Source organism: Cibotium barometz, chromosome 4 (assembly GCF_041138505.1).
Source record: "Cibotium barometz isolate CiBa-2024 chromosome 4, ASM4113850v1, whole genome shotgun sequence".
Lineage (NCBI taxonomy): Eukaryota > Viridiplantae > Streptophyta > Polypodiopsida > Cyatheales > Cibotiaceae > Cibotium > Cibotium barometz.
The window spans coordinates 49,647,163-49,662,727 of record NC_141049.1 but is presented as its reverse complement, the minus strand read 5'-3'; positions in this window follow the sequence as shown (position 1 = coordinate 49,662,727).

Below are 15,565 nucleotides of genomic sequence, written 5' to 3'. Positions count from 1 at the left end.
TGGGTATATCGGGGCGCCGATGAATCCCTGGTTTCTGCTGTTAAAATGCCATGTTTTCCTACTTTACTCCAAATGGTTTACAACGAGAAAGTTACTTTGAATGTGAATTGCTCTGATCATCCGCAGTCTGATGGGCAAACAGAGCGTATGAATCAGATTATAGTATATATGCTTCGTACATATGTCTCTAGAAAATCATCATATTAGAAAACAGATCTTCCAATGATGAAATTTGCCTATAACAGTTTTAAATATACGGCTATTGGTTTTAGTCCGTGCATACTTATGTATGGCTATCAACTCAGGGCACCTATTGATGCTGGTCTTAAGGACATTGAGCTTGATGTATCGAGGGATTTCTTGAGTGATATGCAGGAAATGCTGACCGAAGCTCGGGATTCTATCAGGAGTGCTCAAGATAGGGCACGCTTTTATGCTGATAGGAGACGCTCATCTCGGTCTTTTGAACCAGGAGCGTTGGTTTATTTTAATGTTCCTAAAGATTTTTCAGACTTTGTCAATGGAAAAATGCTCGAATTTATCTCCTAGATATTGTGGTCCATTTTCAAGTTATACATCGGATTGGCACGGTTGCGTTTGAACTTAAAACTACCTCCACATTTTAGAGTTCATCTAGTCTTTCATATCAATAGATTGAAAGGAAAACTGGGAGGTGAGGATAACACAGTTACTCCTCAAGAACTCGTTGAAGTCGAAGAATTATCCTATGTTCCACATGAACCTGATAAGGTTCTTAAATTCAGGGAGGAAAGGAAACTTTCTAGTTGACTAATCCCTGAGGTTAAAATTTGGTGGAAAGATAGGGAAATTGAGGATTCGACTTGGGAGTCGGTTAAGATTGTTCAGCGCAGTTCTCTTTCTTTTCATTGCAAGAGTGCAATGTTTTAAGAGAGGGGAAGTATGTTATATGTACATTATGTGTGCATATACTAGGGGGCTAACCCACATTAGGCTTGTGAGCATGGAAACAAGCTCTAGTGGAGCATGGGTTAGGACTAACCTTAAGGGTTAAGGTTAGGTCAGGCATCCAAGGGAACAAGCTCTAGTGCATATACTAGGAGGCTAACCCACATTAGGCTTGTGAGCATGGGAGCATGGGAACAAGCTCTAGTAGAGCATGGGTTAGGACTAACCTTAAGGGTTAAGGTTAGGGTCAGGCATCCAAGGGTCACACATGGGGAATGGAAAGTCAAGAGTCACTTGAGGGCCCTCCTATATAATAGGGGCATGGGGCACACTCAAGGGGGCTTGGGGGGCTTGGAGGCTTATGCTATGGTCTCTTGTGTAGAGGTCCATATCTACTCATCTACCATCACTATTGGATTAGAATTATACCTCTTGATGGTATGGGACATCAAGGTAGAGGCATGATGTATTTCATTTATGATTCATGTGTGCATCCCTTGGGCTAGGGGGTGGTTGGGTGGTTGAGTTTATGCCTGATTTATGCATGTTTATGCATAACAATTATCTAGAGAGATCTTAGGGTTTTAACAAGCCCTTGAGTGACTTTACATCCTCCACTCCTGCACCTAGGACATAGCTTGAATAACATAGAAAATAACCTGCTCGAGAAGGCCCAAAACTAGGGTCGTATCCAAAGATACGGATGGCAGCACACTTCTCTATAAGCATGACTTTATGTATATTATAAGGTATAAATGCATACCCTGTATACCTAGATAGGGCTTTCAGTGTAAGGAGTGAAATCTTTGCATCCCTGGAGTACTTTCTATGATATATAATAAATATATTTTTGTTGATAGAAGAGATGTAGTGTGCAAGAGCGGCATCTTGCCCAACTCTTGCACGACCAGCATCACCTCGTCCAAGAAATCCATCGGCGTCGTCAAGCTCTATCTGCATTGACAACAAAGAACTAGGAGGGAACAAACTAAAGTAAGAAATAATTCAAACAGACTAAAGCAATAAGAATTAAACCAGACTAAAGCAATAAGAATTCAAACAGACTGAAGCAATAAGAATTAAACCCGACAAACTAAAGAAATAATTAATTCAGGTAACAGAAGCAATAATTTACCTTCTAGTTCTCATCCTCCTCCAACTTCACTGCATCCCAAAGGTTGATGGATCCCTCTTCATTTTCTTGGTCAAGTTCGGGAACAGGTTCCTTACCAAACTCAGAAATGCCCATATCTTGCTGAAGGGCTTGAAATTCTTCCGCTGAAGGAAGAGAAGCTTCATTCTCCTTGGCTTTTTTAAAGCACAAGGACATTACTTCTGGGGCCTCTAAGAAGTTTTCTATAACTTATGTGTCCAATGTAAGAAATTCATCCTTATGCTCATTTTATACATCGAGAACACTGGATGCAGCTTCACAATCGTCTGCTATTATAGCAAGATAGTAATCCTCCCTAAAATTGTAGAGTTTTTGAATGTGGGAGAGGTAATACTTCCCATTAATTAGGAAGGACGGTAGCCCAGGCATGACAAAATTGGACGTCAATTGCTCCCCATGGATGGATGACATTCCTTCATCAATGATGGTGGAGGCCTTAAACTCTGCCACATCAAAATTTGTGTTGAGAAGTTCCTCCTCCTTCTCCGACACAAGGTCCAGGATCTCTTCTTCTGTAGATTGAGCACTTGAAATAAAGGACTGTTCTGATTTATCAGTCCTTCCTTTGAGCTCCTCTTTTGTGTAATCCTCCTTATTAGCATTAAGAAAGAGATAGGCAACAAACCCAAAATGATATTCTAGCAACCTGTATTTCTTGCCATGCACTGGGCCCATGTCAACACAAATGTTAATGCGTTGATCATTTGAGTAAGTGTCTCACCTCTTCAACATGCTTGAATTCTGAGATGAGGTGACTGTGAAGCTTGACATGTGGACATACGTAATGGACCCATGAGAGACAGTCCCTCCGCTGACCAACCTAAAATAGTCTGTCCACTCTCCCTCCAAGGATGTCCTTGTCATGTCCTTGATAATCTCCTCCAGACTGAAAGGAACGTTGAACATAGGCTCTACATGGTAAAGGGATTTCTCCTACCCAGGCCTCCTTAGCAGGTTAAAGAGATGATCTGTGGTGCTAAGCTCGTCCTTAATCTCCTCTAGCAATAAATCATCCACATCATCTGCAACATTGTACAAGTGAGAACCCTTAACCTTCATCGCTTCTCTGATCCGGGTGGAATCCGTTCACCATGCGATAAGGGAAAAGCAACAACGCAGGAATGCACCTATCGCACCATGAACGGTATGGCCGTGGAAAAAGCTGACTCGCACCATGGTGGATGGTATGGAAAGCGAGAAATTTTTGAGCGGAGAGAAAAGCAGAAAAAAACTCGCACCATCTTTATATAGGTCAAATAATAGGGCTGATGTCACATGATTGAGGATCGAATGCCATGTGTCAAAGGGCTTACGTCATCATCGATTCACGAATTGCCACGTGTAGGGCTGACACAGTCAACGCATGATTGTGTTTTGCTCTATAAAAAGGAGGAATATTTTATTTTCCACGCTTTTTTCTTCACAGTTTTTTTCACAATTTTTTCCAATTGCGTTTCTCCACACTTTGCTCGTACAGCTCACTGAATCCATCCATCCCAGCCCTTTTTTCAAGTGCTTATAAGTTTTTCTCTCTCTTCCCCTTTTCTTTTGCTGATTTCGTTCACGGTGCGATATAGAAGTTCTCCATGTTTTCGAATTGACATATCGCTCCGTGGGGACGGTTGGGTGAATTTTATTGATAAGTTCTCTCTTCCCCTTTTCTTTTGCTGATTTTGTTCACGGTGCAATATGGCTATTCTCCATGTGAAATCGAATTGACATATCGCTCCGTGGACGGTTGGGTGAATTTTATTGATAAGAGATTTTGTTCATGGTGCGATATATCTATTCTCCATGTTTTCGAATCAAAATATCGCTCCGTGGATGGGTCTAAAATTTTTATTGATAAAAAATCAATGATGCAACTTATAGATTAGACTTACCACCACCACCACATTGGCACATTCACAATTCATTTCATATTCACTTACTTAAACCTCATAAGGGACCACTTCCACCTACACCAATCTATGATGATCCACCACTTTTAGATAAAAATGAAGAATTATTAGAACCTCATTCCATTATTGACCACCAAAACACTACTACAAGAATTGATAAGACATGTAAAATATCTTCTATCTCTTAAAAATCATCCTAAAATGGTTTCCTGAGAGTTCCTTTTTTACCTATCCTTCAAATTTGTCTTCTTATTTATCCCCTAGTTGAGGTCAACTGCTAACTCAAGCAAGAGGAATGTGACATGTTTTGTATTTCTCTATTTTTATCAATATTTGGGGACACCTAATATTGGGGCATCATGCTGGGATTTATGTGCTAAAAAGGTTGATCCTTGTTAAATGACTAGTGTAAATGATGTGAGCTTGGGGCCATTTCTTGGTGCAATGTGTGTCACGGCATGCGGATGTGGTGTATGGGATGGTACATGATGTTATGAAAGTGCTAACATGATTTAATGATTGAAGGAATGGATGTGGCAGATATCTTGGTGAAAGCTAGCATGGAAAACACCTCTTAGGATTGTTATTGTGAAAGCTTTGTAAATGATGTAAATATTTAAACCGAAGGTCTTTGTATTAGTTGATACACTTTAGTAGTTATAGTGAGCCATGTATTTCAAACTTGGAAAGTGTAAGCGTGAGGTACAGGTGTATCTACCCACTTAGCATGTAATGAGATGTCTCATGTATGATATACTTTCCTCATGCTAATGTACACAACATACCCAAGCACTATGGGACTCATAATAATAAAGATTCCAAATACTCACGCATATTGGGCATGTGCGTGGGAGGGGGGAGATTTAACCCATTGATTGTGTTCATGCTTAATTTTAATCTCTCTTAATCTTGCATGCACGGCTTGTGTTATTGCCATCAAAAAATTTCTTTCTCCATGTGAAATTCAACAAGGCACATTACTTAATCTATGTTTAATTAATTATCTTTATGGGTTATGTGCTGCTTAATCAGATTACTTATGTATTTCTCTATTTTTCCAATATTTGGGACGCCTAATATTGGGGAATCATGCTAGCCAAGGTAAAAGAAATAAACACTGTAGACCCGGGAAAAGACCCGAGGCTAGTATACATTAGAGAAGACCTCTCTACTACAGAGGAAGAGAGTAAGCTCATCGCTCTGCTTACAGAATTCCTGGATTACTTTGCCTGGAATTACATGGATATATGAAAGGTGTACCTCCGGAAGTAGTTAAGCACACCATCTTGATGGTTGATGAAGAAAGGCCTGTCAAACAAAGGGCTTATCCTATGAACCCAAAATATTCCAAGATGATCCGAGAAGAGATCAATAGACTCATTGACGTTAGATTCATGTACAAAATAGAGCATCTGGAATGGGTATCACCCATTATGATAGTGCCCAAAAAGAATGAGAAGGTAAGGGTGTGTGTGGACCTCAAAAGGTCAATGCCGCCACCATAAGGGATCATTATCGCTTACCCTTCCTTCACTGAACATGTGCTAGAATGAGTAGCAATAAAGGAAGCCTATAACTTCCTTGATGGATTCTCAAGCTAAAACTAGGCGTTAATCGACCCCAAGGATCGACACAAAACAGCCTTCGCCACCATCGAATGGGGCACTTATGCATACCGTGTAATTCCCTTTGGGTGACCAATTCCCTTGGTACCTTCCAACATCTAATATGCATGGCCTACAAGGAATATCTTTGAGAATTCCTTGAGGTCTTTATGGAAGACCTTTGTGTCAACTTCTCATGGAAGACACACCTTGACTATTTATGTAGGGTGTTAGAAAGATGTAGGCTGTATCGCATATCATTGAACCCATTCAAATGTCAATGTTGGGTTAGGCATGGAGTTATTTTGGGACCCATTGTCTCCAGATAGGAAATCTCCACAGATGATAGAAAAGTGTGGTAGCTGCCCCCACCTACCAACTTTAAGGGAGTCCAGCGTATCATGGGACATGTGTTGAGAGATGTAATCACGGTGTTGTGTGTATGTGGGAAAGCACCCTAGAGGTACAAGATATTTTGGTAAGATAAGTATGTCACATGTGATGTTGTATGGTGTGTGAGTGTTGACCAAAAGAGTGGAAAATGAGTTGCCACATGGATGATGATGTGTAAAGTGGGATATGGCTAGAAAGCATATATCATTGTATGGCTCATTGTGAATGCAATAGAGATCTTGTGTTGAGTGTGCAATCTCTCTCTCTCTAGTCATGGAGTTTTTAGTATGGTATAACCCACCTTAATCTTATGCTTAATCTTGTGTCAATCACCATGATCAATCCCATTTTAGGATTGTTAACATGGTATTAGAGCTCAGGTTTGTGTGAGAGCTAAGGAGGCAAGCAAGAGGCAAGAACAAGCAAGCAAGGAAGCAGTACGGGTAAGAGTATCACCATCTCTTTTCCTTTCTTGGTTTAGGTACAACACTCCTCGATAGCTCCGAGAGCTACAGATCTCCGATTGAGGAGCTATCTTCGCCAGGCTTGGATGTGACTGTGTGGTACATAGTACTTTGTACTGAAGTTTTTCGGGTAGGTGTATGATGATATGTATGTTGATATAGCTCGACCTCTTTATGGACTCTTAATCCTTTTTGAGTGGATGGAGGAATGCCAACAGGCTTATATGACCCTTAAGAAAGCCTTGGCTAGTGCTCCTATTCTCAGGTCCCCCAAACTGGGACATTACCTTTCATGTCCACATCGATGCCTCCGCTTTTGCTACTGGATGTGTGTTGGGAAAATCGGGTGAACACAAGATGGATTTTCCCATCAGTTTTTCCAGCCACCAATTCAACAAGGCCGAGGGAAAATATACTACGACCAAAAGAGAAGGGTTGGCCATGGTCTACACCATTAAGAAGTTTTTCCATTATCTTCTAGTGTGACCAAATTCATCTTCTTTGTAGACCATCAAGCTATTCTATACTTGGTAAACAAGCCCTGTACAACAGGAAGGATCACCAGGTGGTTGCTTATCTTCCTTGAGTTTGAATTCATTGTTATAGTGAGGAAAGGCTCACAAACATGTCTTGGCAGGCCACATGTTAAGGATCCCTAATGGCGAGCCGCCCATGGGAGTGGATGATGATTTACCAAATGCCGCCCTATTCCAACTTTGCTTAATTCTTGAGTGGGGCGAGGAGGTAGAATACTTTTTAGCCAACAGCTTACCAGTACACTCCCTCCTAAACAAGGATTGTGCTCGTCGCCTAAGTAAACAGGCAGCCCTCCAGCTTATTGCAGGCCAACTCTACAGGAAAGGGAAAGACAAGATTCTTAAATGCTATGTCCGTGAAGATGAATATGTCTTCCTTCTAGAATAGCCTCACTCTGCTTGTGCAGGTGGGCACTTTGCAACAGATATCACTACATGCAAAGTCCTCACAGTCGGGTTATGGTGGCCCACCTTAATGGTGGCGGATGCAGCAGAATACGTCAAGCAATGCGATGAATGCTAATGTGTGGCGATTCCTTTCTTTAAGGACAGTGTGCCCTTGAACCTTGTCTTGTCCTTGTTGTTGCAACCATTTGAAAATTGGGGCATTGATTTCATTGGGCCCATTAATCCCACATCCAGATATATAATTGTGCTACAGACTATTACACTAAGTGGGTTGAATCTCGAGCTACTCGTAAAGCTGATGCACGATCGACTGTAAAATTCCTTTATGAATCAGTTTAATACGCTTTGGTTGCCCCCTAGAGCTTGTGCGCGACAATGGAATGCATTTCATTAATGTGAGGAAATCCAATTTCTCTCACAAGAATTCCTTGTTACTACTCATAGAAAGTCTTCCCCCTATTACCCCCAAGTGAATGGCCAAGATGAAAGCACGAACAAGGTTTTGTGTGCCATTGTAACTAAAACTATGGAGGCCAATCACAATGATTGGGAAAAAAAGTTTACAGCAACACTCTGGGCCTATAGAACTTCCTACAAGGTAACTACCAATGCCACCCCCTTCAATTTGATTGATGGTACTGAAGCAGTTATGCCAATGGAGTTCTTGGTCCCCCAGCTTACGCATTGTTGTACAAGAGAAGCTCATAAGGAATGTCTTAGGCTATCGCCTTTTCGAGCTTGAAAATCTTGACAAAACATGCTTTCTATCTGTATATAACATGATTGTTGAAAAGCTAATTCGTAAACAATGGTTCAACAACCAGCTAAAAGACAAACAAATGAATGAGGGTGATATGGTCCTCCTATTTAGTACAAAAACACATAAAAAGAAACTCAAGCTTATAGGCTTAGGATCCTTCCTAGTCACGGAGATAACCCTACAAAGAGTTATGCGCAAAGAGACACTTGACAGTGTCAAAATCGTGGGCTATTTCAAACGGTAGTACATTAAAATGCTACTATGGCCCACTCACCGAAGCCATCGTAAGGGCTATTCATGAGTGACAAGTAACAACAAAAAAAGGGCCATGAAGACATGAAACAAGCCACCCAATAAGAGGCTAGCAAGGTAAGCCAAGCTTTGGCAAAAGAAAATCATGGTCAACATGGCCCAAGTGGTAGACCTCAAAGAGGAAGAATGGGAGGTGAAGCCTGCTCGATTGTAGCTAGGAATGACCACCCTGACGAGCTTCACCCAAAAACTAGCTCTCGTAGATACAGGGGATAATTACAATTTGATGTCTCACAAAACATGGTGTTCCTTTGGGGAACATTCACTGAAAGATACCCCTACCACTATCACAACAGTAGCATCTCAGGAAGTTCACTGCTTAGGCATAGTCACACTTTTGTTCCACATTGGAAATATTCCCTTGGAAGGGAAGTTCTATGTGATGCCTGAAGGAACAATGCATGAAGAAATACTCCTTGGAAGGGGTTGGATGGGACATAACAGCTGAAACATCAATTGGGATGCAAGGATAACTACCTTACAGTTGGGCCTTCGGCCAACTTTTAGCCAAGTTACTATCCTCATGATGGATGAAGAGCCCATATCCGCTACTCCCCCATGCCAAGAAGTCACCCCTCCACTCCCCATCATCATTCCATCCTCAAACTCCCACAAATCCATCCCGCTCAAAAAGAGGCTGATCACCCTTCCAAACTGTTGAGATATCGAGCTCGTCTAGTGAGGCGGTGGCCACTGATGACCCGCCTGGGGGATAGGACCCACACTTACACCACTGGCATGGTTGGTGAGATCATGGGAGATATGCAGCCAGTGGGATGATAGGCTGTGTGACAGCCATTCTAGAGACTGGCATAGTTATAGCGCCAGCTCATTTAGTCGGGTTCACACTATAGAGAACCCGTGTATGTATTTGGTTGAGTACCTTTCATATTATTGTGTACTCTTATTCTTGTATATGGTGTGTTGAGTGTTGAGTAGAGAAGAAGAAGATTTTCAGCCTCTCACCTTGTGTGTTCTCTATTAGGGTTTTGTGAGTGTGTGTGTGTGTGCTTGCAAGAGCTCAAGCTCTCCTCCCCCCTGCATCTTTTCATGGTATCAGAGCCTGGTTCGTGCTAAGGGCTGAGCTGCAAGCAAGAGAACCACAAGAAGCGGTACGAGTTTAAGAGCTACAACTACTCTTCCCTATTGTGTTGGTGACTACACCCTTGTCGCGAGCTCTATGGGAGGCACCGGCAAACGATCTCTGATTGAGGAGCTTTCTTTGCGGGAGTGAAGCACTACAGCAACTATACAGTGTATAATTGCCCTTAACGTAGGACTGAGGCTTAAGGGCAGAAAACGCATTTCGGGCGCGTCTGGACCTCCGTTTTTCAGAAAGCAGGCGATTTCGAGCACTGCGGGTAAGTCATCGATTCTCTGCAGAACTCTGTTTTAAGAACTGCAGGAAGACAGATTGACTGTGCAGACACTGTGGGTGCTGCAAAGAGGTCTACAGTTGCCATTGGGTGTATGTATGCACATTGACGTCACTGGTTGTGACATTTGAGAGTACGACAGTACCGCTGTGCAGAAAATACAGCATTTGTGCAGAAAAACCAGAGTGCAGTTTCTGGTAAAATTGTGTGTTTGGCAAGATGTCAAATGATGGGATAACTCAGATTGTGGCTGAGAAGCTTGACAAGAATAACTTCCATGCTTGGAGGTTCAGGTTGACAAATTTCCTGATGGGAAAAGGCTATTGGGACTACATAGAAGGTGAGCATGAAGAGGCACCGGAGATACCGGATATAAATCCGACTGCTGCAGATGTGAAAGAGTTTAAAGACTGGAACCAAGGAGCCAGGAAGGTTATGTATTGGCTTTCCATTAGTATACAGGACACCATGATTGGGCACATTCAGGATGCCAAGTCCCCCAAGGAGGCGTGGGACACCTTGGTAAAGCTCTATGAAACAAATACCAAGGCACGTAAGATACAGTTGAAGAATGAACTTCATACTGTGGAGAAAAAGAGCATGTCTGTGTGTCAGTAGATGATGATGACAAGGTGGAAGTCTGTCTACGTGGTCTCGGGCCACAATACAAGGCGTTCAAGACGTCCATTATTCAGACTCGAGAAAACATTCCCAACTTTACAGATTTGGTGTCTATGCTGATTATCGAAGAGAAGAACTTGGGTGAAGACCAACAGTCTTCACAAAGCAAAAACAGTTCAGAGCAACAGGCCTTCTACACGAGTTCAGGAAGAGGACGAGGTAGAGGAGGCCATGGACGCGGTCAAGGAGGTGGCCGAATAGGTAATTAGAATTATGGCCAGCAGCAGCAGCAATAACAACAGTCCCAGAATCAACAACAACAACAACAACACGCAGGTGGAAGAGGCAAATTCAGAGGCAGGGGGAGTCAAAGAGGCCGTGGAAATTGGCAAAGGCAATATAATGATGCACGTGAATGCTATTATTGTGGTAAGCCTGGACATGTGCAGGCAGAATGTTATAAGAAGCAGGCTGACATGCAAAATGGGAAAGTGCAGCAAAACAACTATGCATCCTCAAGTAGAAATAATGAGGATAATGAAAGGTTGTTTGTTATGCAGCATGTCGTGAATGCCATGTCTGAAAATGTTGATGCAGCACAAAAAGATAATGTATGGTATGTGGATTCAGGCGCTTCGAATCACATGACGAGTCATGGGGAGTGGTTCAAGGAGATGAAAAACCCGGAAAGACCAGGTTTTGTGGAAACAGGGGATGACACTGCTCATCCAATTGCCCACGTTGGAGATGTGCCATTGTCTATGCAGGATGGCAAAGTGAAGTACCTTGCAGATGTACTTCATGTACCGAACATAACAAAGAATCTGGTTTCAGTTGGCCAGATGATTAAGCAGGATTTGCAGGTTCGGTTTAACCCTGATGGGTGTTATGTTGAAGATTTTAAAGACAAGTGCAGGTTGGTTGCAAAAGGCAACAGAGTGGGCAGAATGTTTACATTGAATGTAGACATGCCTGAAATGAGTGCTGCGATGTTTGCAAATGGTTCAGGAGTTGTTGCAGACACAGACATATGGCATAAAAGAATAGGACATGTAAATGTGCAGAGATTGAAGTCTATGCAAACAAAAGGAATTGTGACAGGGCTGCCAAAATTTAAAGTGGAAGGTATGCAGAAAATATGTGAAGCATGCCAATTTGGGAAGCAAAAAAAGCATGTGTTTCCACGTAACAGATATGTGAGCAGAAATGCACTAGATGTTGTGCATTCAGATGTATGGGGTCCTACGAAGACCATATCTATGGGAGGCTGCAGGTATTATGTGACTTTCATTGATGACCACACAAGGAAAGTGTGGGTATATTTCATGAAAGAGAAGAGTGAGGTGTTCACTCACTTTCAGAATTTCAGAGTTTTGGTTGAAAAGCAAACAGGAAAATATGTAAAGTGCCTAAGGTCAGATGGAGGGGGAGAGTACTTCTCCAATGAGTTCTCTGAATTTTTGAAGAAGAATGGTATTCAGAGACAGTTTACATGCAGATACACTCCGCAGCAAAATGGAGTTGCTGAGCGGAAAAACAGGCACATTGCTGAGATTGCGCGGGCATTGATGGAAGAGAAAAATATGCCGCATAGCTATTGGGCTGAGGCTGTTTCTACAGCAGTATACATCATGAACAGGACTCCAACTACAACCATACATGATGTAACTCCCAAGAGGAGAGGTTTACTGGCAGAAAACCAGATTTGTCTCATCTGAAAGTCTTTGGATGCATTACATATGTGCATGTGCCAGATGAGCTGAGAACTAAGCTGGATCCGAAAGCTGAAAATGTGTGTTTATTGGATATTCCCTTGAGCAAAAGGGATACAGGTGTTATAACCCTGCTACACGTGAGTTGAGGGTAAGCAGGGATGTTGTCTTTGATGAGATGAGCAGCTGGTATGCTGCTGAAAAAGAAGCTGTTGGGGCTGATGTGAGTGGAAGTGTGGTTGCACAGAATGCAGGTCAGCAATCACAGTCTTTGAGTGGACCAAGAGTGTCCTCATTTAGTGGGTCTGTTGATAGACCATGGAGTGGTAGGCTGCGTCATAATACCAGTCCTGCAAATGTGATTACTACATCACGTAAAGGAAAAGAGAAAGTGGTTGAGCCCCTTGGTATGCCTGACATTTCTGCAGGGCATTCTCATGTTGATGGAGAGTCTAGTGGCTCGGATATGAGCCTTGATGAGGAGCTTGGGATCCCAGCTATGAGAACACCTGGTGTAAAGAAGGCTATGGAAGCCATGAATGAAAAGCTGCGAAGATCTGGGAGAGTGAGAAATCCTGTGCAGAGATTTACCTATGATGGTTATGTGGCACATCACTATGCATATATGGCAAAGGTTGTGCAGGTTGTTGAGCCCACATGCATTGATGAGGCTGTTGGAAATGTGTGTTGGGAGAAAGCTATGGATGAGGAGATGGATGCACTATATGGAAATGAAACTTGGGACTTAGTGCAATTGCCTGAAGGCAAGAAAGCCATTGGATGTAAGTGGGTGTACAAAGTTAAACATAACAGTGATGGAAGCATAAACAGGTATAAGGCTAGATTGGTAGCCAAAGGATATGCGCAGACATATGGGATTGATTATGAGGAAACTTTCAGCCCAGTTGCCAAGATGGCAACGGTGAGAGTTGTGATAGCAGTGGCTGCGTCAAAGCAATGATCTTTACATCAGATGGATGTAAAGAATGCATTCTTGCATGGGGATTTGCAAGAAGAGGTGTATATGTTACAGCCACCTGGTTATGAGGATGTGGGTCACCCCGAGCATGTTTGCAGGTTGAAGAAAGCCTTGTATGGCTTAAAGCAAGCACCAAGAGCATGGTCTGACAAGATTTTTGAATATCTTGTCACTATTGGCTTTCATATAGCCAATGCAGATTTCTCATTGTATGTGAGACATGGTGATAGAGGAGTTGTGCTTGTTGTCATCTATGTAGATGACTTGATCATTACGGGGGACCATGATGCAGAGATCTTTGATGTAAAGATCTTGCTTAGACAGAAGTTTGAGATGAAGGATCTGGGGGAGCTCAGATATTTCTTGGGCATTGAGGTGATTAGGTCACCACATGGTATTGGATTACTGCAGAGACAGTATGGCTTGGACATGTTGTCCAAGTATAGTATGACAGGCTGTAAGCCTATTTCTGTGCCATTGGATCAGAATGGCAAGTTGAGTGCAGATTCAGGAGAGATCTTGGAGGATCCTACTATGTACAGACGCATAGTAGGAAGTTTGATCTACATGACGATCACCAGACCAGATTTGAGCTATGCTGTTGGGTTGGTGAGTCAGTTTATGCAGGTTCCACGGAAACCGCATATTGATGCAGTGAGACGCATACTGAGGTATGTGAGGTCTACTTTGCATTGTGGACTATTCTATGAGACTGGGACAGAGATATGTGTACATGGGTACACAGATGCTGATTGGGCTGGTAGTATCTCAGATAGAAGATCTACCAGTGGATTCATGTTTTCTTTGGGGAGTGCTGCTGTGACTTGGAGCAGCAAGAAGCAGCCTACGGTTGCTCTATCGAGTACAGAGGCCGAGTACAGAGGAGCTGCTATGGCAGCATGTGAGGTAGCTTGGTTGAGAAAGCTACTTGCAGATTTGGGTCTATCAGTAGATAGACAAGTTGTCATTTTCTGTGACAACATTAGCAGTATACAGTTGGACAAGAACCCAGTCTTTCATGCTCGTACGAAGCACATAGAGGTCCACTACCACTTCGTCAGAGAGAAGGTCTTGGCAGGAGACCTTGACGTTGTTTATGTCACCACAGAGGATCAGGTAGCTGACATCTTCACCAAAGCATTGGGTACAGAGAAGCTCCGCAGATTCAGGGCTTCGCTTGGTGTACATGAGATGGAGTTGAGCTCGAGGGGGAGTGTTGAGATATCGAGCTCGTCTAGTGAGGCAGTGGCCACTAATGATGACCCGCCTGGGGGATAGGCTCCACACTTACACCACTGGCATGGTTGGTGAGATCATGGGAGATATGCGGCCAGTGGGATGACAGGCTGTGTGACAGCCATTCTAGAGACTGGCATAGTTATAGCGCCAGCTCATTTAGTCGGGTTCACACTATAGAGAACCCGTGTATGTATTTGGTTGAGTACCTTTCATATTATTGTGTACTCTTATTCTTGTATATGGTGTGTTGAGTGTTGAGTAGAGAAGAAGAAGATTTTCAGCCTCTCACCTTGTGTGTTCTCTATTAGGGTTTTGTGAGTGTGTGTGTGTGCTTGCAAGAGCTCAAGCTCTCCTCCCCCCTGCATCTTTTCACAAACACACCACTGCCTCTCACATCCTCCCCACCACCACACTCAGCCAGCAGCCCACTCCCACATCTCAAAAACCACAAAAGCTGCTGACCCACCACAAAAAACTAACCACACTAACACTTCTAATGACACTAACACATGCACATAGAGCATGCCTTCTCCCCATTGGGTTCCTAAGAAGCTCCTAACCGCGTAGGGCTACTATGAGGGCACATCTACCTTGTGGATCCCCCAACAATCCAACTCTCATCCTCATACACGGGCACCCTGAGCTCCTCATCCCCCTCATAGGCAACCAATTCGCCAACCACAAGCCCATAGGGTACGGGGCAAATGTGAGCCCAAACTCTCTCCATGGCCCACCTATCCTCAATCATACCCTCAACCATGCCCAAAACCAACCTCGAGCAGGATCCCAAAACCTCTACTACAAGCCCAACATTTCTGTGAGGGCAATCGCCACATTTGGATCCCCAAATCACCACGACACCAACTCCCACCTCATCTCACTCCACATTCACCCACCTTAGAAACCCAAGGTGGCTTTTGTTGCCACAATGACTGCCTAGGAAAAAGGGAAGAAAAAGCTTCACCAACAACACTATGACCCCCATTCCACAGTTGACAGCCCTTACCAATGGTATACCCTCGATGTTGCAACTCCTCCACATGTTATTTTCAGGCTGCCTCGAAATACTCCCAAGCAACTATCAACCTCTCTAGTTTTAGGTACTCCCTTGTCATCAGCCTTTGCATCCCCCCAAGAATCAGATGCTGCCAACCTTGCC